The 23,308-nt window shown below is 47.7% G+C and overlaps 1 protein-coding gene across 2 annotated transcripts in view; it reads left to right on the top strand.

Annotated features, from left to right (window-relative positions):
- Window positions 1–4,865: 4,865 nt before the first annotated feature.
- LOC147748802 (E3 ubiquitin-protein ligase DTX3L-like) overlaps window positions 4,866–23,308 on the top strand; it is a 126,604-nt gene continuing 108,161 nt past the window's right edge. Inside the window, exon 1 of one of the 2 annotated variants that reach the window (XM_086963893.1) lies at window positions 4,866–5,107. The gene's annotated coding sequence lies outside the window, so the exon portion shown is untranslated. The remainder of the gene's footprint in view (window positions 5,108–23,308) is intronic. The other variant, XM_086963894.1, reaches the window with a different exon arrangement.

Raw genomic sequence — 23,308 nt, 5'->3', positions numbered from 1 at the left:
GGAGCTAATAGGGCAGAACACCGTTGAAGCCATCACTGAGCAAGGAGTGTCGTGTGGGGCCGCAAACCATAGTAAAAGGATAGGTAAAGGTTTAATTTTATAATTTTGTCGAGTACAAATTACATCAATACAGAGAGAGTAGAGGCTAATAAATGACCAGGATAGCTATCATCATTCAAGGAGCGCTGAACCCCGACCCCAGGGAAGCAAGGAAACGTAGAGAAAAAGGAACAGCAGAAGAGAAAAAGAAAAAGAGGGCCATAGAAACAAAGAGAAAACACAAAACACATCCCATCCCCCCACCCTGCATACCAGCGGAAGGCCACGGCCCACCCCCCCCCAATAGGCATGCCTGTCGCCCCAAGAGAACCCCCAAGTGGGAAAGAGAATACAGGGAGCGAGAAGAGACATCCCACTCCCCAATTCTCAGAAGAAGTGGGAGGAGAAGAAAAATTAAACATACTCCCGGTCCCCACCAGCCCCATGAGCATCCCCCACCAAAAGTATCATCGGCAAAACAGTGGTTCCAAGTAGAACTGCAGGTGGGGAAATATTACCAAATCTGCGAAGAATCAAACAAAGGGCAGACCCGTCCTCACCCCAGCCCGTCGATGCGTCTATAACACTAAGGAGATCACCTAGCCCTGGCCCGATCTTAAGTGGCCCCATATTTCCATCCCCCGGAAGAAGACACATCCACAGATAGTAGCGAGAAGGCAATGCAATTAAGAGCCCGCCGAACCTTAGCCCGATCCCAGATGCCCCCAGGGGCGCACCCCTCGTAAAATATCAATCCCCTTCACAACTAAGGAGCGAAATGGAAATAAAGAGTGGGGGAAGAGTATAACGAAAGGATAAACAACTCTAACCGATCCCAGCCCCGCAGCCGAAATCTCGACCCCCACCCTGCTTATGACAGCAAAGAAGGGAATAGCCATGCAGACACAATTGGGGAAAAACAATTCGCAAAGCGTGACTTGTACAATTGCATAAACAGCGATAGCCTCAGCTCAACCAGCCAATCAATAGATAACAGAGAAGAGCAATCTAGCCCTGGCCCGATCTCGGGTGCGTTCCCAACTGGAGTCCCTGGAGAAAGCCCGCCCCCTCAGAGAACAAAAGACAACATGGCCGCACAAAGAAGGCGAGTAAAGTGGAAGCATAAAATGGCCGTTGAATATCACCACATAGTCCTTTGTCCTTCATGAGTCGTTTCCCTCGTCGATCCGGAGCGCACAGGCTCTCCAGCTTAGCAAATGTAGGACACGAGGGAAACTCCATCGGCAGGGCCGGAGGCTGCATGTCCAAGTCTTGGGGCAATAACAAAGGTGCAGGCAACAATATAACAGACCCCGGAGGCGGGGGAAACAAAGTATCACAGGCGAGTCCACCGGGCGGTCGGTGTTGAGCGTAGGCGGAGGCAGAAGCAGTCAAATCACATCCGCGGGCAAAAAGAAACATTGTATCCTCAGCGAAGTTCAATGGAGACAGTTCCAAGGGCAGCTGGTTCTCGACATCCCGCTCCCGTCGCAGATCAGGCACCATTTTGTCTATGCAGTCGTTCATTGCCCGGAAATCCATGTGCATTCTCGAGCGAAAGTCAGACAGGGCGGCCAGGATGGACCCAGTAGAGAGCCGTACTTGTAGCCCCTCGCCATCCCAATCCGGGAGAAACGGTGGCGGGCAGTCTCCCAGCAAGCGCAGGGTGTCCCAGGCAGCAGATTGGGGCGGGCACTCTCTCACGCTCCCCGAGGTACAAGGTACAGCCATGTCGGTAGGGCCACGGAGTAGCAGCCGAGGCGGGTGCGGCACGGACAGGCAGCGACACAGTCTCACTTCCGACACAAATGAATCAGATCAGGCTCTCGAGAATGAGAACCCGCAGCTACATGCCGTAGCACAAGGATAGGGAAGCCGTCAGCCAGTACTCGCCAAACATGGCCGTGCAATCTATTCCACTCGCACTTCGCCTCGGACAAAGACGCTGTACCTGGGGAGCAGCTCTACACAGCGATCACGCACAGGGCTCAGCTCGCATTGTTCCGTGGCAGGCAGCGCCGTCAGGGTTCCGTCCCGGGTGGATGGTGCCAACTGTACGTCCTCGGTATGGTACGGGAGCCCCGGTCTTCATCAAGCCTCCCAGACTCGGAGACGGTCGGCGGTTCAGCACGGGGCCAAGGCTAAAAACCCTTTGTGCATCTTTCTCCGGCTGCCGGGCGAGTCGAGAAGCCCGGGAACGATGCTGCAGGTCAGCACATCATAGCGGACGTTCCGCCGCCACAAACCACAAGGATAGGGATCAGGATAGTAGCACGGAGGAAGAGAGCTGGTGGAGCCGGGAGCTTACACGTCTGCTCAAGTCGCCATCTTGGCTCCTCCCCCCCCCTGTCCTTTCTTAGCCATCACTACCACACGAGGTAGAGTAGTGGGCAGCAAACAAATCAAAGTGGTGAGGCCGTATGATAGAAACAGGACAGACCATGGGAGCAAACCAGAGGACTCCAGCAACCAGCGGCCAAGCAAGAACTTTGTGCGGCAGTCAAGACGTTTCAGCAACGGCAACGGGAACAACAAACAGTGTGGGTAAAGTCTCAGCGCACAGGAAAGCAGAGTCGTCCCCGCAGGATAACACTGGGGCCTCACCGGGGCAGTTCGAATCGTCAATCTACGTTGTTCCCCAATCAGTCGAGCAGGGACGGGCCCCGACGCAGTGCCCGCGCCCGCCACGATCAAGGCGACCCCGGGATCCGGGGCCATCGGCGTATAGTCTTGTCGGCGCACAGTGACAGCACTCCTCACGGCAACAGAGGGGGACGACGCAGCACACGCTCCGAGCCGAGCCGTGTCCGTGGGGGGCGGCCAGGCAGCAATGGCGGTCGTCCTCCTGTCCAGCACAAGGGCGTCGAGGGCCAGGGTCGCGCGCAAAGTCTTCAAGGCATCAAGAACATCGCCAAGCGTGGGCTCCCGCTCACATGACCAGACCCCCGTGCATTTCAGTGACACACATTCGCCGCCCCGGTTCAGTCTGTGACTCAGGGCGCTGGCCGCCATCTTGCAAATCCAGCCGCGGCCCCATGCGCCTCAACTTCTGGAGCGGGCTCTCAAGCAAGGCCCCCGCGGGAGCCCCCTCGAGCCCAGGAATGACAATCTGGGTGCAGAAAGGAGAGCCACCAAAAGGGGGACCATCAGCGCCACCGCCCCGCGGGCGCCACACGCCGACTCCGGGCGCAGGGCTTCAAGATGGCCGGACAAGGCAACAAAGGGGGGAGCCTCCTACACGGTCTTCCCCCGTCCACGGCGTGCTACACCTCACCACGGGGCCCTCCTGCCGCTGGACCGGGCCCGATCCATCGCCATCGGCATAACCGCACCACGGCCTCTCCCAGGCGACCTCTCCTCCCCACCAGGGGCCGCCGTCAACACCATCTCGCCGGCTGACCTCCACAGGCGAGTCCCCAGTCTCCACGCCGCGGAGGCCCCAGTCCAAGCAGGGGTGTAACTTCGGATCCGCAGCTCGCAGGAGTCCCCGGGACAGATGGTGAGTACAAGCTTTCCTTCGTCTTCCCAAGTCTCCCCGAGTATGTCGTTTCGGGGCAGGATACGTGTCAGGATATTTGTGTCAAGCAGGAAGGCTGGCGGAGCCGAGCTACAGTGCGGCCATCACGGTCGCGAGCTTGGCTCCTCCCCCAGTGGATCTTTCTTGGTCAAGGTGTAACAGATTTTTGTACAGAGTGTAACCCAGCCCTGAACTTCTTTGCTTCAACAAAGCCACAAAGAGCTGATCATCCACTCTGTCCTATTATGCAGTCTGTGTAAGAAGATATGACATTCCAGGGGTCCAGCTAATGCAGTTTATCCTCCTCCTTGATGGAAGGATGGAAGAGTAATGGACTAACGCACATGAAAAGCAGATGCTACTTTTGGTAGAAAGGAAGGGCGGGAAAGAAGGAACAGTTTATCAGAGTAGAACATAGTGACGGGTTGCCCTAGGGGCCGAGGTTATTGACACCACTAGTGGAAACTTAAAGAAGACTGGTTATGGAAGCAGGGAGGACCATTTGGAGTAAAGTGTAAGGACTAAAACGCTTCCTCAGAGTGTAGTGGCTCATGGTGAAACGTTCCACCCGTGAGTATCCCCATCAGGAGTAGACTATTTCTGCCACTTTGGGATGAGGTTCCCTCTAGCAGTACCCTACCTAGGACAGGTATCTCAGCCCTCATGTTAAGGGTATCTGCTATATGTGCCACTGCTGGGAGTGTACCTACCCTGTTGCAGAGCCCACCATCTGAGGCGTATCTCCTAAGATAAGGACCACACACCACATTATCTGTTGATATAATGGATGGATGTCATGTTGCCAATAAACCTGAATGGTGCTCCCTAACATTAAAATTCCAAAGGGCGTTCAAATCAAGATGGACCGCACTGAACTCCAGCACGTTTTTATACAGGTGCTGCTGGGAAGGAGATCACAGGCCCGCACCGTGGAGTCGCCTAACTACGGTATCCTGCAACTTGAACTACAAAGGGTTGAAGAGATGACCCACTTAACTCGAACGACGCTATTCCTCGTAAACGCATATATACACCCATGCAAAGCCAAGAAGGCAGTGAGGACCTCAACCCTTGTAGAATTAACGCATATATACACCCATGTAAAGCTAAGAAGGCAGTGAGGACCTCATCCCTTGTAGAATTAATAAAATCCGTGCCAAATCTATATCAGAATTTGCATTTTATAGTCGTGGGGACTTCAATACCAGACTTTAGGGTCCCCTCTTCTTTAGTTCGACTAGTATTTCTTAGGGAAGCTGGCTGGAGAAAATATTTTGAAAGCAACAAAAGCCGTAACGACTGACTTTGTACGCGCTAGCTTTCTGAGCAGCGTAGGTCCAAACACAGGAAGAGCCTCTCGTTCCCGGAAGTTCAAAAGGTAGATCTTAGCTTTCACTTTCACTTTCTGTATAACAGAAACGCTGTCAATGAGTGACTGCGTCCGGAGGCAGCAGAGCCTTGATTCAGGCGTGGCGAGAGCAGCAGACGAGGAAGAGCGGTGCTTCAGGGGCGACAACTGTCCAGGGCACCAGGGAAGCCTCGAAGGCGCAGGTACGTGCTGGAGAGACCCACCTATGGTCGAGACCGAGCACTAAAATTAGAACACAATGAGGCTACGATAAGCTCGGGAAAATATTGCGGGCTACGGGCAGGGCTGCAAATTGGCCCCCAGGATTTAGCCACGCTTTGCTTCGTAGCCAACAACGATTTACATGCCGGGGTGTTTTACTTTAGATACAAAATAAAACGTACATGCCACAAAATCCAAGAATGCACTTTGAACTTGATTAAAAAAAAAGAAAATAGTAATGGCGGGAAAGTGTCACGCATGACGTTTACGCTTGACAGATATCGCACGGGGTACGCAGGAGATCTTTAGGACGCGGGGGCCATCGTACCTGCAGGGCGTTAAGTGGGCCTGGTCTCATCGGTGCTGAGCACCGGAAGTCTTTTAAAGGGGGCCTCGAAACGGGTCTCTATCGGGCACTGTTTTGTGCCCTGGCACAGGCGCTCCGTTTTTTCTTCCGGACTGCTGTGACAGCAGGCACATCGATGTGCGCAATCTCACACTGCTCGCATCACACTAGTGGAGAAGTTACAGCATGACGTCATGCCAGGTGGGCTTTGTAGGGGAAGGAAATCCTTTAAAGAGTACTTCACTTCACTTTAGGTTACTTTATTTGATTTGTACAAAAAATCACAAAAGGGTGGAACTTACCACCATGCGATCAACATTTACATCTTTAAAAACTGCACAAATAAACAACAAATCGATTAAGAAAAAGAAGATGAAAATAGCAACATGAAATTACACAAGCTTTACAAAGAATGTTATAGGAGGAAACTAAGACTTAGGAAAGTGGTGTAAGTTAAGTCATGTTGCGCTTTTTTAACTCAAATTTAAAAATATTTACACTATACTAGGGAATGAAGAAGAAGGTATCCATTGAGTAAAGTAAAAATGAATAAATAGAAATTAAGAGAGGGTCCATGACCGACTATAGCCAGGGCTATTACCCTGAGTCCTCTTTAGTTGGTGCCTTGTTTTCCAGCTCTTGAGCGGTGTACTTTAGAAATTTTATAGTATTGCAGGATAATTGGATCGAAGACCCGCTGAGGCATTTAATAACAGCCGCCCTGCAAGTTCTCACCTGAGCGTCTCTTAAGAGTGGTAACAGAAGTGTTTGCCTTAGTTCCTGGAGTGACGGGCATATACATATTAAGTGCAGAAGTGACTCTACGCCATTGCCGCAAAGACGACAGTCAGATGTTGGCCACGTCCGTAGTCATTTAGGGGTGTGGTCTTTACTCGAAAAGCAGCCCAGCCTTTAGCAAACTTAATTTCCTTTTGTAATAGTTCCTGATGCAGTCTTGCAAATATGGGTGGGTTTTCAGATAGAAGAGTAATTTTCTCTTAGGGTGTCCCTTCTCTTTGAAACTCAGGAGCAGCAACATTGTCCTGGTGTCACCAGGGCTTTACGGGGAAGATTTTTTAATATGATATACAAGTAATAGTTGCTGCTTATTTATCTTATGCAACTAACAACCATTGACAAAGCCAATTGACCTGACATGTAGGTATGATGTTTCTTGTTGTTTCATATATCTGGATGCAATGACAGAAACAGCAAAATACAAGTCTGGCAGCACACTATGCTAAGCACAGATTTTTAGCTTACGTGTTTTTAAGCCACGCCCATAATTACATTGACCATGCCCCTTTGAGAGATGCCCCCAGTTTTGCACCCCACTTAAAGCCCTGCATACCTGACAAGCTATATAAAATAGGGGGTAGTCTTCTTACTTGGACCAGTATGCCACGAGACAGCAGACTTATCTGAATAGTTATGGGGGCATACTTCAGCCCAGAGTTGACAAACAATAGACTTATAAAAGGACGTATCACTACCCTTCAGTTGCATATTGCGGGTGCCTCTACTTTTTTAATCACGCAACTTACAGGCATACAACATAATTTGATCACAACCTTGCACAGATCAGGAATGGAGGACTACCTGTTTGGAGAATCGACTCATGAATTGTGACGAGTTCATGCCCATATCCTACGCTCTCTCTGACTAGCACTTTAATGCTTGAGAAGTCTAGACCACATAAACTGCTGAAATAGTTTCTCCCTGTGGCTGTTCCACGACATTTGAAAGGCATCAACAGATTTCAAACAGCACATATAAGGACTTATTTCTTGGCTACTCTTTTTCGTTATAAAGACAACACAACATTGGTGTATTCTCTATGAACATTTGAGGATCGCTCCCCTTACAAAGCTCAGCCTTGAAGAAGTTACGAATGTAACGAAACGTGTCAGCAGTTAACTCTCTATTTCACTGTGCTATTTTGTTCTTCCAGCAACAAGAACTGGACCTAGAAAATATAACTGTATAAACATGAAATGTTTTTGAAAAAAATCTTTTTCTTGTATGAATATTTCATTCATTTGATAACTTTATTTCGATCAATGACCATAAAAGTGCAAAAAGATATATACAAGCACAGAAATAAAACCATAAGTACATAGAAATTTAAAAAGTTATTAAACGTTAGTTATCAAAGATGAGAAGCAATAGTCCTTTATTTCTTATGAATAAAAACAGATCTTCTCCGCCACATGCCAAGTAAAAATCGGGAGACAGCAAAGACAATGGGAGTGGCGGTATCGTAGGTTAAAACTCTGCAAGCTTGTACACATTGTCTGAAACCCAAGTTTTTGCACAATGGGATAATCCAGCATTTCCGAATTTTGCTATATGCCGGACAAAAAAAGAAGATATGTACAATGTCTTCCCTACAGTAATTACAAGCAGGGCAGTTGGCCTCCATCGATTTTGCCCATCTGGATGTCAATGCCCCAATCGGTATAGAGCCGTGCCTCAGTTGGATGTATAGTTTTCTTGCAAGTGGAGGCTGCACTAGGTCCAGGAACACCTCCGCCCTGGATTCGGCTTTCATCAGTAGGAACTCAGTAGACAGCCTGCCCAAGGAAGTCGAGCAGTGTAGCATTTTGAGGTTATATGACCTTACAGCCGCCACTAGTAAAGACCTTTGCATCCTCGTGCAGCTGTCCTCTGGTGTGTCCCATAGTTGGGGTAGGCCAATTTTGTAGAGGAGAGCCTTTACATGTGCCAACCAGGGTATGTTCTTATTCTTTAGCTGCCCCCAAATTGTATTGAATTCTGCTCTAAAGGATGCGAGCTCCGGCACAGACCAGAGCCTTCTCCAGTAGGGAAGAGGTCGTGCAGCTACCAGTTCGGTAATGAGTTCCAAGCCCAGATCCAATCGTAGTGGTACGAGGGGCGTGCTTCAACCTTCAGTAAGTTGCATACGTTCGTGTGTCCCCAAAGTTCTGCAGCGTACAAAGCTGCAGACCTGACCTGTGTTTTATATATCTCAAGGGCTGGGGTAACTGGTTTAAAAGTTGAGGCTCTGTGAAATCTGCCTATGCCTCCCATAATCTGTGCAAGTCTCAGGGAAGATTTAGAAACTTGGTGGTCCCATGCAAATTGCTCAGTCAATGTGACCCCCAGGTATATAAAAGTCTTGACTCGCTCTAGTGGAGTTCCATTCAATGTGGGATTTGGGCGGTTGTGCCTCGGGGGATTGAAAATCATAAACTTGGTTTTCTCCAGGTTGACCTCCAATACCCGCGAGGCACAAAAGGAGACAAACCCGTCCAGGACCCGCTGGATGCCCGATGATGTCCGCGACAACAACAAAGTGTCGTCCGCGAACATCAGAGCGGGCGACCTACCAGTGGCCAGGCGCGGAGCATCGTTATCCCTAACGCGATTATGTTTATCTTTCAGACCGTTGACATACAGGCTGAAAAGAGTGGGGGCCAGTACGCAACCCTGACGTACGCCCCGGGTAACAGGGAAGCGAGCTGATAATTCCCTGTTCCTCCCACACCTCACCTGTGCTTAATTCCCCGTGTGAAGTCTGATTAGGGCACCTAATAAGTAGGGAGAGAGACCAAGTTCCTCCAGCACTGTCCAGAGCCTCTCTCTTGGAACCAGATCGAATGCGGCCCGCAGGTCCACAAAGACAAGGTAGAGGCTGCCACCTTCTACTCTTGCAGTTTTCCAGTATAGGACCTGGAGCCGGAAGATCTGGTCCAAGGTCGAGACCCCTGTTCTAAATCCGGCTTGGAGGGTGGTCAAAGTTTTATTCTCCTCCATCCAGCCTAGTAATCTATCGAGTAGGATTCGGCCCATCAGCTTCTGGGTGGTGTCAAGTAAACTGATTGGTCTGTAGTTAGATGGGACGAGCGGGCAGCCCTTTTTAAAAATCAGAACAATCTCAGCTCCCAGCCAGGTCTCAGGCAGTTCAGAACCCTGTAAAACCGCGTTAAACAAGACCACCAGGTATGGAGGCCAGATTTTTGGCTGGGTACGAAAAAGATCTCCCGGGAGCTTGTCAAGACCGGGGGCTTTATTCGGAATATATGTACAGTATGTATTGACTAAATGTCACATTGATGGAACCCCAGTACAAATCAAAATATTGTCATATGCTTTGATTTAAGCGAGCAATAAAATACATAGATCTTGTGTTTCGATTGAAAAAAACAATGTTGTAGTAATATTGTTGAGTGCCGGGGTACACCTGTCTGTCTAAAGTACCTGACAAGCAACTCTAGCTCCTTGGGACACATTAAGTCGACATGGCGTTTTAGTCGAGAGTGCTTTGGACATAGGGATTTTTGAGGACATGTTTGCAATGTTAAAACATAACTTCAAGCCCCACAATGGAGAGGGTGTATAGGTTAATAGCAAAGATTAATCAATATACCTAAAAAGTATCCTACCAGTGTTCAAGGTGGGTTATTGCCTATAATGCATAGGACACAGTGAAGGGAGGTGGTTGGTCACCCCTCTTCTGTATGCTAACTCCGCATGACTTGTACGGGGAAGGAAAAATCCTTTTTATATATAACCCCCACTTACCCTAGTCGTGTCATGCTTCATCATCGGGTTCACCCTGACTCCTAGAGGTCAACTTTTTTGTTATATTGATTTATCCTGGGAGGATGTATCCCTCCACTCCCTTCATAGCCGAAGGGCCCTCTCAATCCTCCAGATCCGGGAGGCTCCCCTTGTTGGGTTCCTTTTTTGGTCTCGTAGCGAAAACACAGCGCGTCAGCGCTGTGTCTCGCTAGAGATCTATTGTTAGCGACTGTGCTTCCCAGGAGACAGTCCCGGCCGCGCGCATCGCCTTGGAGGCGATTTGAAACTGGAACGCGCGCTGTGGCCAGGCGCTGTCTCCTGGGAAGCTCAAGCACCACACACGCATGCGCATACACACACACAAGCGCCCATGCACGCACATACATACATACAGAGACACCCCCCCGACACACACACACACGCGCGCACACACACACACACACAAGTGCACCAAGGCCCCCCCTCCCCCGCCGTCATCGTCGCTCGCATACACACACACACGAGCATACACACACACACACAAGTGCACCAAGCCCCCCAGCCTTTTGGAACTTACCTGGCCAATGTCGGGGACTCTGCTCTGAGCACGCGGCGCCCAACCTCCTGCTGGCGCGGCCTCGGGGCTCTACACCGCTCACAGGAGCCCCGGGCCGCGAGACGCATCGACTCCGCCTGCCTCCTCTTCCGGTGTGGACGTGGCCCCGCCCCCGTCACAGGCGACCGTGCCTGACTTCCGGGGAGGCCGCGGCGGACTTCCGGGGGCATTTAGGATGCTGCTGCTGATTTCTCTGTCCTCAGTGTATTCCGTCCGTGGATTCTTTCCGTCTTCTGTTTTTGTTGTTTACGTATCCTGTCGTTTCCGTGTACCGACGTGCGTGGTGCCGACATAGCTTTAAAGCGACCGGCAGTGTACTTGTGTCTTAAACAATGGTGCATTGCCGTGTGTCTACTTCACACACAATCTCACCCGAGGGATGTCACATAATAAGTTTAAAGTAATGCAGTGACTGCGGGGGTGTGTATAGAATAGTGACCATATTATTTGTAGCCATACAGATGTACATTTTGATTAATAAAATGACCAAGAACGTAGCGGACTTACATTATAAATGATAGATCTGTTCCCAGGAACATCACATGGAGTGCACTAACAACAATGCGCCAACTTTGATCTGCGGCTTAGTAAGTACTTTTTATCTAGTTCACCAAGTGTTCCTCTATTCCTACAGAAGCTTGGGTTTTACAAATACATAACATATCCTATGTTGATTTACAAGGAAGGCTGGGAGGTAGGTGGTGAGTGTGGGTATGCTTTCGGCGGCCAGTTTATTTTAGGGCACAGATGCATTCTTCAGGTTTTCAGACACCCGACGTTCGATAGACTCGGCGGTAAGATTGATGCAACTTTGAATTTTATGTTCCTTGTGTTCTCTTTCTTGTATGACTATCTGCATGTGGAATCCAACTGTGAAAAAACAGGCCAGGGCAGGACACTTCCATCCCAGAACTTCAATTAGGTAGTGACTAACTATCACACTCTCACAGACTCTTCCTCTCTCACACTCTCTCTAACACTCTCACTCACTCACTGACACTCTTACTTACACTAACTCTCACTCTCACTGACTCACTTACACTAACTCTCTCACTCACACTGACTCTCACTCACACTGACTCTCACTCACACTGACTCTCACTCACACTGACTCTCACTCACACTGACTCTCACTCGCACAGATTCTCTCACTATCACTGACAGACTCTCCCACTCTCTCACTCACTGTCACTACCAGACTCTCACTGACTGACTCTCCCACTCACTAACTCACTTACTCACTGACCAACTCACCCACTCTCTCTCACTCACTAACTGACTCTCTCACTCGCCCACTCATTCTCACTCACCACTCATTCTCACTCACTGACTCACTCACTCACTCACTCTCAACACATATTGCAGTCCAAATGCAATAGGTGTCACATTTACGAAAGTTATAACTATTGGCATTGTCATACACAATGCCAATAACTCAAACTTTAATGCTGCGAGACCTATTGCATTGTAAATGCTTGTTGTTTATCGCTAATAGCCAGGATTGACTACATTCTCTGGGGCTGCTCAGTGCAGGTGACGTAGATGTTTTGGTCAAGGAATTAGTAAACTGGAAGTCTATAAAGAGTCCGGGGCTCACATGGTGGGGGGTCACTCACTGTGCTATACCAGTAGCGGTTCTTTGATAACAGCAGTTGTTTCCACCCTGCTGCCAATCAGAAGATAACGTTCCTGATTTACGAATTCTTGCTCAGGCGATGGTGTGATGTCAAGCACCGTTTCAAAAGTCAAAGTGGTGCAAACAGTAATTGTCAACTTTTGTGAGCCAAAGATAATTTGTGCGGAAATACAAAGTGCAGCTTGGAAGTCGCTTCATGTCCGTAAAAGCGCAAACTCCATGACACACATTCAGCCACCCTGGCGGTTCAATTAACAGTGCTTTTCATGCTGGGAGTTACGCTTTAGTTATAGATTTTATGCAAAGCACTATCCAGTATAGTAACATTATCTAGCATGACAAGCTTCAACGAAATATCTTATGACATTACTGTGCCAGATGTGTATTTTTTGTGCATCGGGATCAGGTTTCCTTGAATTGAAAATTGTACTGAATCAGTACCCAGTAGTAACTCTCGGCCAATGTGCGCAAATTTACCTTTGTGACAAATAGCAGTGGTGGACGTTGCACTAAAACTACCTTTTTTTAGTGCAAGCACGGCCAAATGGCATCGTTGGTATATGCGACCACTTTTCGTGCAACGCTGCACTGCATAAATAAATGCTACTTATTCTGGGCCCATGTATACAGTCAATGTTTCTGTGCTTTCACAAACAGTTGCCCTCAATTACAGTAGTCTAAGTAGTTTAATCAAAGCAACCGAGACTACGAGTACCATAATGCATTTTTTCTCAAACCATAGCTCAGAACTAGAAATAACTCAATGTAGGCGCAAACATGTGTCTGCGCAGGGGAAAGCTCGAACGGGGGGCTGGAGGTGTGAAACAACCAATCTGCCTTTTGATGATGTGGAACAGGCAGTATCTTTAGGGAGGGGCAGAGATTCCCCAAAGTGGGTGTATGTATGTGTGACTATTAACCTGCAAGGGGATTCTTTTTGCTCCGTGGGACCTACTGTCCTCATCTAAGTGGCACATTTGTGACCACTCTGACTGTGCCCACTTCTGTGATAAGCCAGGACCACAGGCGAAAGTGGTTTCCTTACTTGCATGTAGTCTGGCCCCATTGCAAATGACAAAGCTCTGTCTTGCACGTGTACAAAATGTCTGCTATCCAGAGGAATATTAAAGACAGGGCCACACAAGTGTCTGTGGCCCATTATCTTATACTGGAGTTCCTTTGGGTTCTCCCCTTTCATCTCTGGACTTAAGCTGTATAGTACAGCCCAGGGTGTGCTATAGTAACTGGGCCTGGGCGTAGTTTGTGTAGTTCAGCGTAGCGGAACTCCGCAAATTGACAAAAAAACTCAGCGGAGTTCCGCAAGCGGAGGAGTGCAGTGCGAACTGGCGTTCACGCTGATCTCTTTGCCGCTCGAGTACAAATTCTACCTGAGCGGCAGCTTGCACTCAACAACTTACCGTTGGCGAGCGTGAGCGGTGAAAAATCTCTGCTATAAGAGCAAAGTTTTCTGTACTCTGCGGAGCGCAAATTGCAGAAAACACAGCGAACAGAGCGGAGTTCACTGTCCAGGCTTAATAATAACTAGCGACACAGTGACCCTAACTAATGAGCACATTAATTATTTATGACCTCTGGTTGTTGATCTGTAAATCGGAGGTGCCTAGGTGTGGGAATAAACAGTGCAAAGCGCTAAAATTAGAATGAACATACTAGAACAAGCATTGGCAAAACCAATATGTCTCGCCTATGAGAGCTAATGGCTTTGCTGTGAAGCATGGCAAAACATATTTTCTAAACAAGCATTGGCAAAGCCAATAGGCCTCGCTCATGCCAGATCTATTTGCTTTGTCAATGTATTGTAGCCCAGTTGCACAGCTTCTCGGCTGCCGTACAGCATGGCTGGAAGTAAAGAAAACAATTGTGATGACATGGCCAGCATTGACCGCTTCATAATGCTTTTGTTTTTTACTTTCAGCCATACTGCATAGTAGCCAAAGCTTCTGTACAACATGGCTTAGACGAGACTTCTTGGCTTTGCCAATGCTTGTGCACATTAACACACTGTTATCTGCTAAAAGAAAATACACTTCCAGTTAAGGCCTGCATGATAAAACGTGTGTTTGTCAGTTAAAGTATGCATGCCTGCATCTTATCTACTACGTGCCTTGATTTTGGGGATGGATGATCCCTCCAAGAACGCATGCATAAATGTGTAATGTACACACTGTTAAGGAGTGTGGACTGTGTATTTTGTGCCATTCGCCTTGTTTTTACTCTTAGGGGTGTCTGTGGTTGTTGGACAGCTTTGAGATGTCTGCCTTAGACATATTCATTTTTTAGGTGATAATTGTAGGAAGCTAGGGCCATATGTATCAAGCAAATTTGCGTTCGCAAAGGCCAAAATCTGCAGAATTTCGGCCTTTGCGAATGCAAATTTGCTAAATGGTATGTATAAAGCAAAATGTGGTGCAAAACAAGGAATCGCAAAATTTGCGATTCCTTATTTTGCAATTGCATTTAAGGAATCACAAATTTTGCGATTCCTTAAATGCAATGTTAGAAGCAAAAAAAAATTGCAAAATGTCCTTAAGGAATCTCAAATTACCACCAACTTCTAGTTGGTGGTAAGTTGTGAATTCCTTGAAAAATGCACATGTTTGCATTTTTCAAAGTGCCATGTGACGCACATACATGCCCTTGGGGCATGTATGTGTGCCACATGTGCACCCATGCATAATTCAGGGGTGCAACAGGGTGTCCTTTGAACACCCCTGCACCCTTGCAATTATTCTCAATTTGCGATTAGCAAATTGCGAATTGCAAATTGAGAATAACTTCCCATTCATTCCAATGGGCCTCCTGGCCCATAGAAATGAATGGGAAAGTATTCCTTAATTGCGATTCGCACTTTGCTAATCGCAATTAAGGAATTTTAAGAAATCGCAAAAAGAATGTGATTTTGTACATACATACCTATTTGCGATTCTCAAATAGCGATTTCTTTAAAATCGCTATTTGGGAATCGCAAATCAGATTGATGATATATATGGCCCCTGGTTTTGTATATACTATACAAAAGTAAGGTATAGTGTGCACAGTGTCCAGAGAGTCCCCAAAGGTATATCAGAGGCTAAAGTAGGGAAGTACTAACAGCTCTTTTTGTGGTAGTGTGGGCGAGCAGTTGGGTTTATCAGGAGGGTGTGTTAAGCAAGTGTTGTATTCACTCAAGCAAGGACTGATTACACACACTCAGTGACAGAATCCAGACCAATTGGGTAAGTATAAAAGGCATACTGATATTTTTAGAACCAAGCAGGACTTGGCACAGGTAAGTGAAATGTACTCTCAAATGCAAGATTTTACAAGGAAATGCAGTTGTGGTTTAATTTGTAATCGTTACAGGTCTGTATTGAGTTAAAAACAGTTTAAATTACACAGTAATTACTTTTGTAATACTTTTGGATTACATCGACTACTCAGGGTGGTATGCCTAGATACCACACTGTGGATCTCACAATACAAGGTAAATAAGACTTTTCTTGATTTAAAGCGCAGTTACCTTCTTTTCATACAGAAGTTTAACTCGACAACATTTTGGGAACAAAACTCATAAATTGGTTCCTATGGTAGAACACTGGTTATTAGTCTCACAGGTAAGTAACAACTTACGAGTGGTAGTTTTTGAGGGTTAGGATTAAGGTTCCACAAGGTCTAGGTAGTCACTCAAATTGCACCACCATTGGTACTGGGGCAGCCGGGGGCAAGGTGCTTAGGAGAGGTCGGGAGCCCAATGCAATCCTATGGAGGTTGCCGGTTTTGGATTTTGGCTGCAGACTCGATCCAGGAAGTCTTCTGTGAGGAACCAACAGCTGCACAGGTAAATTGGAGGGCTTAGAGACGTAGGTGCACCTCTGGTCGTCTTCTCCAGGATGCAGGGCGGCCAGATGCAGGGGTGCCTCTTGAAGTCGGATTTCACCTTACTGGGCCACTCATGGTTGGGGTGGGTTCAGGGCAGAAGCTGCTGGGGACGTTGGGGAGTCCTGGAGGGGTCAACCCATGGTGCACTCAGGCTCTACAGCGCTAGGGGACCTCACTGGGACCAGTGGACTTCTTGGACTCGGGCTGCAGGCGATAGGTGAAGTGGTGGTCCAAGGCGTCGGGTTTCTTCATCCTCCGCAGACTCAGAGCTTTTCTTTGTAGTTTCTTTTGAACAGAGCTGCTGTTCACAGGAGATCTGGTCTTTGTTGAAGGCAGTCAGTCCTTCCAGGGGTTCTGGAGGTAGTTGGCGGCAGGACAAGTCGACTTTTGGTGTAGGATCTCCGGACACTGCAGACGGCCAATAGGGCTGGGGCCAAGTCAGTTCTTCTCTGTAGTCTTCTCTGCTGTGTGACTTCTTCTGGGTTCACTGCTGCCCTCTAAATACTGTATTTGGAGGGCGGTCTTAGGGCTCTACAGGTAGTAGCCATTGGACTACTGAGCTTAGGGTGACTACACTCTTGGTGTGCTCACCCCACGTGGGGGAGTGGGCACAATCCCTAACGCTGATTGGAGAGTGTCTGCCGTCTGCAAGATGGCGGACACTAAATAGTAAAACACACATTCTGGCTGATGACGGCTGATAGCCAGAAACCGGTCCGAGGATGCTTGATTCCGGTCCAGGGAAGACATGGCTTGGAAGTTCGGGCTGGACTGTTCCCATGAGGCACAGGGTCAGGACTGATTTGCAATAGGCCATGTCTGAACTGGGTTGGCTTGGTGAGCAAAATAACGATGGATTAAACCTAGATCTGTGACTGGGGGGGTGAATATTTTGCAATTGTGCAACATTCCGTCCATCATCTTGTGTGTTTTGCTGGACACTAAATAGTGGCCTTCACCTCGCCTCCCCCACCTCAGGGGTGGGGTTAGCAGAGCTGGGCACACTTTCTTGCTGTTATAATTTTTCTTGTCTGTCTTTGCACCGAAAAGGGGGTGAGACAGGAAGGAGGCCTGCTCCTCATAGCAGGAGAGGCTTGTGGTGGCAGGCTGGTGTTTACCCGTCAGGGAAACCCACCAGAGGCTGGTGATTTTTCAGTGGGCATCTCTAAGATGCCAAGTGAGTGCATTTCATAATAAATCCCACACTGGTGTAATTGTGGGCTTGTTATGCTGAGAGGTTTGCTACCAAACTTCCCAGAATTCTGTGAAGCCATTATGGTGCTGTGGAGTTTATAATGACAAACTCCCAGATCATATAATTTTTATGGCTTTACTGCACTTACAATGTCTAAGAATGGACTTAGACACTGTAGGTAGGGGTACAGTGCTAATGGAACTGTACCTCACCAGTGGTATAGTGCACCGAGCTAGAGGAGTGACTTACCTATACCATAGGCAGTGGGTTGCAGGCAGGTCAACTCTTACTTTTCTCTGCACCAAAAAACACAGCCTGGCAGTGTGTGTGTGTGTGTTAAGGTACAGGGAGGGCCTCTAATGATGGCATGATATTTGCTGCACCCCTGAGAGGCCTTACCTGGCCCCAGTGCCCTTAGTACCCATGGTATCTTTTATAATGGACTTACATGTGGCCATAGAGGTGCCAATTGGGGGTTCAAGGGTACAGTTTTGGGAAAGAACACAGGCCCGAGGAACCTGATTGGCAGGGAACAAGTGCACATCAAGTCAATGTGCATCAGAAGTCTGGCAAAAAGTGGGGCGGTTACGTCAACAGAAACCCACTTTCCTACACAGGTGTCTTTAGGTTTACATCATTCTGCGCTTTTTGATGGAAGCAGAAAGTAAAAGTTCAAAAGCACGTCTCAGCCCCCAGTCACTCAAACCTACTGTAACGACCGGATTTTCGGACCAGATAGGATCAGCTCACCAAGACACCACCAACCCGGCCGAAACGTAACCACCTCCCTCTTCAGGACCTACTTACCTCGGTACCTAGATACCTTCTCTGAGGATGGGGAATTAGCGATATACAAGCTTATACTATTAACAACACCCCTAAATCCATAGGGATTACTAGAAACACTCACTAATGGCTACGGAATTCCAGATTCTACACCAGGCCCAGACTATGCTACCTTCCTCCTCATAATGAAGGGGGCAGTTCTGATCACTTACCATTACAAACTGACCTCAAACAGTGCTCACGCAAGCCGCAATCCTGCGGGTATACACATCGTTTCCTCCCGATGCTCTCACTACTGCCACAATCAGGTGGCGATAAACACCGTATCCTCCCGGTGCTCGCGCTGCCGCCACAATCGTGTGACGATAAACACCGTATACTCACGGTGCTCTCACTCGATCACTGTCCTATTGATACCTTCACCCTTCTCTCTCTCTCTGTTGGGAAGTTTCTCTATATAGCTAGTATCTACTGGGGATGTAATATTATCCTTTATGTGGCAGATAGATAGTCCAATCCTCTCACACATGAATGGCCAAATTACAATATGCGAAGGTTATTCTCTGATTTAGGCGCTCCTTGCTCCCTGGATCAGTTACCACTTACCCGGACGGGAAACACATCCGTCCACATAACAGCATCTGGCTAGAAGAAAGGTTAGTCTCATCATAAAAACAACACCTGCACAGTGGTTCACTAAGAACTGGGGTCCCTTTATTACACAATAGCAAATTATAATAACAATATAACACTGCAATATAGCATATAGCCTGAAAAGCAAAGGAAAGAATTAAGATATGTATGTACACGCTAATAAGAAAGGGTCGACGTCACCTTATGAGTACGAAGTCTGGACTCAGTTGTCATCTGGATTCCCTGCTCATCTGTGCCTTGGCTCATCTTAGGATCACCCCTGCAATCACGGACACACGTCTGCACCGCTATGCTCTGTCTCCTCTGCTCCCCTCTAAGTCACTGGAACCTCTCTCTTGTTCTCTGTTTCGTCTATTTCACTCTCGTCGTTCTGCACTACTCCTCTCTCCTCTCTGTCACGGACTATCTTCACCTTCCAACTTCGATCTTATAATTCAGTTTCTGCCGCTCTAATATTCGTTCGCTCCACTAACTGCTTCACTCTGCATGCTCTGATCTCAGTATCAAAGCTCACTAACTGCTCCAATTAAAGTAACCGCAATCTTTCTGAGAGCTCATCAGCCTTCGGTCTTTTCAGACTTCAAAATGGCGACTGTCTGCTCCAAGTTGATTAACTGCAAGAATGCTAACGACTAGCTGCCGAACACTAACTGACTGAATGTCTGCTCCTCCTCTCTGTACTTTCACTAATATAGAACCCTCTTCATGCATGGAAATTTCCAGGCAGTAACCTGCCGCCCACCAAATTCTTGTACCACCCCGTGCCAAGGACGCATTCTCAGCCGGCCGGCCTGATGTTGCGTCTTCGACACGAAGAAAAATTCAGTCATTCGATAAGGGCCAGCTCGAGCCGGTTCTCTCCAAGCGAAAAACACCTTATAACTAAAACATCACATTTCACCTACAAGCATCTCGAGCAGCCGAGGCAGAAAGAAAGATGGAGTCTCTCCCGTTTGGGGCCTACAAGGCCCGAAGTAAACGGAAAGATGAGTAACTCTATCAGAATATACTAATAACCTTACAAAAAGACGATATAATACTAATAACAAGGAATCTATCCCCTAACATAAGCTTATAGGCCCTAAAATAGAGAAAAGAATAGGGAATTATGTCAAGATCAACGGATTCATCTTGTAAATAGGCCAAATCTAAGGCTCTAATCCCTCTATTAGAATGATAGTAGGCTAAAGTCACCATCACTCAAAAATAGAACAAAAAACCCGGTCAGAACACCTACTTAATACCGCTTTTGTCTTGATTTTGTTTTGGGTCTGTGTGGTGTGATGCGTTTATGCACACTGGTAAAATTTTCATTTGTAATATCATCCCCAGCTGAGAGCTGGATTGGTTTAGAGGGTAAGATGGAAGGCGGGGAAGAGTGTACCTTTATTCTCACTTCCCTCCCTATATACCTTTTGCAGCTCCAGGAACCATCATCTCAGATCTTGAAATGGAGTTAAAATTCACACATTTCCCTGAGTGTCAGCAGTGATGGCCTGTCTGTGCCATGAAGTGACTGACGGGCCTGGAGTCAAGATGGATAGATGAGAACTGTTCCTTTCTAATGACCCTGACTTTTCCCAAACAATTCCTATCGTTCGGATGACACACACACAGGTATGCTCAGGGAAAAAATAAAATAGATTCAGATATTTACAAAGGGGTGAGCATGTACACATGAGCTTGAGGGCGCAAAATCATGACACGTGCCTTAAAACACAAGGAAGGGCATGAACAGACCGGCACAGAAGAGAACAAGTCTGCTTTTATCCCCTGAGGGTTAACCATCCTTATGGTGAAATTGTTGTTGATACAAAATACAGCGACTTTAAAACCTTTTAGATCAATGTATGGAGTTTTGCTATGGTCCTCGTGGAAAAGTCCAGTAGTCAAGAACAGTCAGTCTGATTCCACAGTCATGAGGGGAAAATACAAACAAAAAGGGTTATTTTATAGGCTTGTAAATTGCTCATAGGATGGGCCCGAGCGGATTCCATGGGGAAACTAATCTTCATTCCTCTTTCCTAGAAATGCTCTCACTCTCACTATGAAGTCAGCCGAAAGCAAAGTAAACGCCAAGTTCCTTCAAAGACAGAGCTTGGCATTTGGCCTCTGTCTTTGAATAAACAGCAAATGTGGCGAGATAACAACAAGATGTGGAGGCCTGTTTACAGAAAAGGAGTTCTCAGAAGGATACTGATAAATAAGGTTTTGGCTTCAGGAGGGACAAAGTGACCCTGGAGAGCGTAAGCCAGTAAATAGAGAGCAAAAAAATATGAGTGAAAAACTACAAAGCCAATGGTAAGCAACAGGCAGAATGCACTTCCATGTCAACTTTCTGAAACTCCCCAAGATGTCTTTCGCATATCAGACTAGGCTGCGGCCTAATAAGTGCTTGATGCGGTCAGCGGTAAAGCTCTAGTGTCCTCTCTCTCTCTCTCACTCTCTTTCTCTCTTTTTGTTTTTAAGCGCAGTAATGCTGGATTGCCTTGTTCCCAACCCACCTACTTCTCTCACACCATGTTGCCATGGCTATGCATCACTGGGGGAGGGTGGGAGAGAAGGATACAGGTGCAGGGACAGAATAGACAAAAAAGGATGAGGGAGCACACAGACATCGGAAGGTGAATGGGAGCGTCTAGGGCAAACACATGGACAACGGAGGCTGGTGGGATGGGCTGGGGCAAGCAAACGGGCAACAGGGTGGGCAGGAAGGGCTGGGGAAAGCACATGGACAGCAGAGTGTGGATGTGAGGAGCTAGGGCAAGCACACGAACAATGAAATGAAATTAATGAAACTTATATAGCGCACGACTTACCCTGGGGCATCTCAGCGCTTGCTTAGGGAACCCGTCCTGGTATTCCCCTATGAGATAACCCTGGCAGGGTATCCACAAGGTGAAAGCCAGGCATCCCACCGCGAGGGGCCGTTGTGGAGATTAAGCAAGCTATTGCCCAGAGTCGCAGAGTGTGAACCCGTGAGTCGAGAAGGCACCGGAGCGAGAATTAACGAGTCCGTGGAATTTTTGAGCCCAAGACCCGCCGAGGCGGGGAATTGAACCCTGGTCCAGGGCCGAACTCAAGCTCCAGGTCTGCCGCCTCTAACCCGTGAGCCACACTTCTCCACCAACAACAACAGAGAGTGCATGGGAGAGGCTGGGGAAAGCACACAAACAACGGAGAGTGGACCAGAGGGGTCGGGGAAGCGCATGGACAGCAGAGGGTGTGTGGGGAAAGCTGGGTCGAGAACACGGAAAATGGATGGTGGGCAGGAGAGGCTGAGAAAGCTATTGGAGAAGCGCGGAGACAGCAGAGGTTGGGTAGTAGGGGCTGGGGTGAGCACACAGACAATGGAGAGTGGTTAGGAGCAGCTGGAAAAACAAAGAGACAATCTAGGGTTGGCAGGAATGGATGGGGCAGCACACAGACAATGGAGGGTGGACTTGAGGGAAATAAGGACAAATACAGAGTGGGGAGAGTACACAAGGGAGACAGCTGACAAATACACTCATTCTCCTAGTGCGCCTACTTAAACAAAACGAAAAAAGTAGCCCCAGAAAAACCGAAAAGTAATAGGACCCAGTAATTTATCTATGCTCCAGGCGGGGAACACACACATGAAAATGAATGATAGCTTACGGAACTTGACAAATAAGAGCAAGTAAGCGAGAGTGACAGTAAAGCCAACCAATGGTAAGCAATAGGCGGCCTCTTAGCCCTGTGTGAGGTAACAAAAAGTCTCACAGGAGGCAGCACATGAGGTGCCTTAGGAAAGACTTACTCATACTTAGCAAACTCTTTTTTTGAGCGGAGTCTGTAAGAGGGGATTTAAAGCAAGTTGCATACCTTCAAACTGCCACTCATTTTGTGCTAGACTAAAATATTTAGGAACTGTTTCTGTTGCACAGCAGTGTCCGTGATTAGCAATCCAAGTCAGCTGAACACAGAAGCTGAAAGAAGGCTGTATTTAAGAAATCTAGTTTCTAGAGTCCAAGTTTGGAGTTTCCATTTCTTCCTATGTCTTAAGGACGCTGTTTCTAGTAGTGGGATTCATTTGACACCATAATGCATTCTGGGAGTTGTAGTCTTCATTTGCTTCCACTGAAGTAATTGGAAGAATGCACACCTTGGCACCCCAGCACTGAAAATGTGAAGTCCTGACAGCTTGGAGTGTGGTGAATGACCTTTCAACCTAGTCCCTGCAGAGAAGGTAGTCTTAGCATCGCGGATGAAGCAGCAGTGCCCCTACAACCCCCACCCGTCAGATAAGGACAACATGAAATATGTAAAGTTTTTCGAGCTCTACCTTGACAGACATGAAGTTCTGGTTCTCTGTGTTTCACCTTTGTCGTGGATGTACCTGTAGTGAACAATATATGCTGGTTGCCAGGATCTTGTGGAGGACGTTGGGGAAGGGGATGAAGTGGTGTATCCACCCTCTCTTTGAACTGTTACCCTGGTTTTTGTGTGAAGAATTCCTTGTCACAAAGCGTGTGGGGGACTTCATTGTCCCATCAAGGGAAAGTGGCTTGATTTCAAGCTAAAA

This window comes from Lissotriton vulgaris, chromosome 1_1 (genome assembly GCF_964263255.1).
Source record: "Lissotriton vulgaris chromosome 1_1, aLisVul1.2, whole genome shotgun sequence".
NCBI classification, from domain to species: domain Eukaryota; kingdom Metazoa; phylum Chordata; class Amphibia; order Caudata; family Salamandridae; genus Lissotriton; species Lissotriton vulgaris.
This window is presented reverse-complemented; position numbering and strand designations above follow the sequence as displayed.